Source organism: Thermobia domestica, chromosome 4, assembly GCF_964235325.1.
Source record: "Thermobia domestica chromosome 4, izTheDome1.hap1.1, whole genome shotgun sequence".
Taxonomy (NCBI): Eukaryota; Metazoa; Arthropoda; class Insecta; order Zygentoma; family Lepismatidae; genus Thermobia; species Thermobia domestica.
The window spans coordinates 4,636,363-4,640,645 of NC_137457.1; the positions used below are offsets into that span (position 1 = coordinate 4,636,363).

The window sequence follows — 4,283 nt, forward strand, 5'->3', positions numbered from 1 at the left end:
TCTGCTCAATGCGTAAACTTCAATCATCTGATAATTTTAGTTCAAAACTTCGAGAATCAATTCCCGAACCCTAGCGGAAGTAATCGTAATCCACCCAATCCAATTCCTGTCAGAAACCTGAATATAACTAATGAAAATACCGAAAATCTTCGCAGCGATGAGAGGTCACGTGACAATACTGGCATTGGAATTAGTGAAAGATCTGTTATACGTACTGGAACTGGAGCTAATGGAAGATTCAATTCTAGCGGTAGAAATGGAACGAATTATAATAATCCGAGGAACAGTTGGACGAACGGAAGAAACTTTCGTGGAAGACGTAATTACAGTAACAATGTCATGCATACCAGTGTGACCCAAAACAGATTCAATTGGAGATCTCGAGATGGCAGGAACTGTCGGAATAGGACCGAAGTAATAAATGAAACGGGAAATGGATCAAGAGAGAATAACCAAGATTGTGGTGTTCAATGTACTTTAATTGACCCATTTGTTAATCATAATTTAAACTAAAACCCGCTGATATGGTTGGGGTTAATCCCATACCAGCCGAAGGTTCCCACGGTTATTCGACGCAAAATTTGTCTATTAATTTATTTGTGAATAATATTGATGATAAATATAATTTAGATATGAAAAGCTGGAGCAGGTAAACGGCTAAAGCTGGTTAAAATTTCAACCCTGATATGTTAACTAAATTAAATTTGGATAACAATTCTTAATTTATTCTCTCAGATGTTACGAGTTGTGTTGTGAATACTTCATTTGGACTTTATATTTCTGCAACATGTTATGATGTGATTAATTTATTTTATCTTTGTATTAACTTTGAGTGTTATGTTTACCTTTATTTTACTTTACATGTTCAAAAGAGATTTGATTATGTTAACTTGAAATCTATGACATTGATTTTAAATTGAAGCTTTTAAATGTAATTATTGCCTTCTGATCTTGTTGTTGTTTTGATAAGATGACGATCTTAATTATAAATAATGTTGTTTGTATATGGATGTTATCGTTCAATGTAAAAGAGGAACAACTAACTAGTAACTCTGCGTAAGTCATCAATTAGTTATAATTTTGAATAGACCCATAAATGATATTTGTAATGAATCGACGTTTTATGATACGTAATTAGTAATAAAAGAAAAATGTTGTTATAAATGAATTGATATATATATATGGAGAAAGAAGAGAAAAGAAAAATATTTATATTGATGTAATAATAATAATTAATACGAGGATTGATGTAATAATAATTAGTACGAGGGCTATTCAAAAAGTGAATGTTTTGAAAATATACAGGGTTCTTTCCTTCTCTGTAATACTGTTACGGAATTCCCGTTCTGGGCGACATCTACAGCGATATATCCCTATTATAATTAATCTGTACCTATATTATCAACATTGATCAGAGGCGCAATAATTAAGCATATAGCTTAGATATAATTAAAAGAAAGAACGCTGTTATTGACAGGACATGTTGTCATGAGTAAGATTATTAGTTTGTTATTGATAGAACATGTTGTTATTGTCGAGATTATTAGTTGCTATGGGAAAGCTTTTTACGGAGATATACACACGAAATTAGAGGATACGTATACGAAAGATATGGTTGCTGTTGATATTTAATGTACGTATAAAACAGAAGAATAAATCGACGATATCTGGACGCAATTCATGTTTATGGTTAGTAATTAGTAGCTGATATGTTTATTATAATAACATGATAATTTAAAGATACGTAAAACGAATCAGGGCTAAAGCGAAGTATTTATATATATTTCGTTTTAAAATATTTGAAGTTTCGAACTGATAAAGTGAAGAAGACATTTATTGTTTTCCTTAATACACATGCCCAACCATTTTCTATTTTTAGTTGTTTTTCTTCTATCCAATTTCGGAAGATATGTTTAATTTTCTTGTTCAAAATCGTTTCGAATTTTACTATAGATATCTCTTCTTTTACTTCCGGTGATTTCTTCTGGCTTGTGTATTTATTATTTCTTACTTATTTTTCCCACTTTCTTCCAATAACATCTATTCATGTTTTTGTCTGTATCCATGATCTGTTCTAGATGTTATTCTATCGTAGATCACTTTATAAGTCTGATATTTGTTTTCCTTCTTAGGGTTACATTCCTTCCTTGTAACAAAAAGAGAAATGCAGAGCGGTTGTTTGTCTTTACTACAACAGTCTGTCTTCTCATGATTTTGTTTCATAAAGTTAACTTTATTTTAACCATTCAGACTTAATCATATCGGAACCTTTCTCAGCAATCATGATAGTAGGAGCATTCGTATGACCACTTGTTATATAAGGCATGATAGAAGCATCAACAACACGTAAACTTTTAACACCATACACTCTAAGTTTCGGATCAACAACAGCAGTCTTGTCATTGGGAGAACCCATTTTACATGTGCCCACGTAATGAGCTAAAGTACTTGTATATTGTTCTAGGATACATTTCCAGTAGTAGTCTGTACCGTACTTAAGGTGAGTACAACCTTCAAGAGGTTCTGTTACCAGTTGAGCACCAATTTTTTCGAAAGCATGAGTTTTCTCAAGCTGAACACCAATATGCATTGCGTCTATTAGCATCAATGTGTCCCATTCATTACTTAAGTAGTTTGGGTCTATTAATGGGTAATCAAAAGGATTTTTGGATCTCAGTCGAATTGTTCCCCGACTACGAGGATGTAAGTTTACTGGTTGGACAATGAGACGATTATAATAACCAAGAAGCTCTTTTGGATTTTCAGCTGCAAGTGAAATGTTTTTCACCACTAATATAGCTCCTTCAACCCGAAATTCGATATCAGATGCATAATATGGCAAATCGGAATTTTGGGTATTAGCGAAAGCTAGGAAATATCCGGTTCCCGTAGACGAGTAAGGACCTACCTGTTTAAGGTAATAATTATATTTATCACAAGTTTTGATTTCTTCTGGTACCGGGTACGTAGCAGTCTTTTCGAGAGAGTATACTAACCCTCCTGTAGTAACGTGGTCATGAAGATTGTAACCTACTGGAAGATCACTTATAACAGGTATACAGTGCTCTTGAAGGTGATTCTTAGGTCCAATTCCAGAAAGCATTAGTAGCTGCGGAGATCGTATTGAGCCTGCAGAGAGTATAACTTCCTTTCTTGCGAATACGGTGTGACTTTTCCCTCCTTTATGAAACTGAACGCCTATAGCTTTCTTTTCCCATTTATTAAAGAGAATGTTAGTAACAAAGGAATGGAGTGAGATATGTAGGTTAGGTCTACTTGCTACAGGTTTCAAAAATGCTTTTGCTGTACTATAACGTTCACCATCGGCTGTGGTAGTTTGTGCAAGCATCATACCGAGCTGGCTTTCACCATTAATATCTCTGTTGGGAAATCCCAGCTCTTGAAAAGCTTCCACTAATGTCGCGGCGTTACAATCAATGTATGGGAAACGCTGAACTGGTTGGTATCCTCCTCTGACGTGATAGGGAGAATCCAGAAATTCTTTATTTCTGTTGTTCTCAGATTTTAGAAAGTATGGTAGAACATCTTTATAGCTCCATCCCTGATTTCCCATAGATTCCCATCTGTCAAAATCAAATTTATTTCCTCGTGTATAAACCATATTGTTAATGGCGCTACCACCTCCCACTACTTTCCCACTTGGCCATGGACATGTTTGATTTGCTTCTGAGAGACATGCATTCTTCTGAACTTCCGTTCTATATTTCCAATCAATCTCTGATCCTAAAACAAGAGCAAAATTTGCAGGAATTTCACTTTCATATGGTTGATTTCCCCCTGCTTCTAAAAGTAAAACTTCCCACATAGGGATTTCAGTGAGTCTGTTAGCAACAACAGACCCAGCAGATCCTGCACCTACGACGATGAAGTCGTACTCATGTTTGAAATGCACGGTATCTTTGAGAGATTGTTTCTTAAACCTTTTTATCTTCTCTTCTTTAATAGCTATATAAGGTATGGCTGCAGCATCTTGACATGAAGTACGATAACCACTTAGATTGCAATGTTCAAAAGTACCTCGGGTGTACCGTTGAGAAGAATTTTGCATAGATTCATCTGTAAGAAACAATCATAATTTCAATAGCTGTTTACTCTGAATGTTTTAGATCAAATTAATGCTATGTAAATTCTCATTATACTAAACAACTATTGATAAATATTAAGTAACTAATTACACATATAGATTATCCCTTAACAGGAAATATGTGTTTGTCAGACACCTACGGTTTTTCTTTGTATTGCACTGGTAACACTGATTCACC

General features: G+C 34.4%; 1 pseudogene; it reads right to left on the reverse strand.

Moving 5' to 3' along the window:
• Window positions 1-2,233: 2,233 nt before the first annotated feature.
• LOC145683618 (glucose dehydrogenase [FAD, quinone] pseudogene) lies at window positions 2,234-4,069 on the reverse strand (annotated as a pseudogene).
• Between the last annotated feature and the right edge of the window lie 214 nt (window positions 4,070-4,283).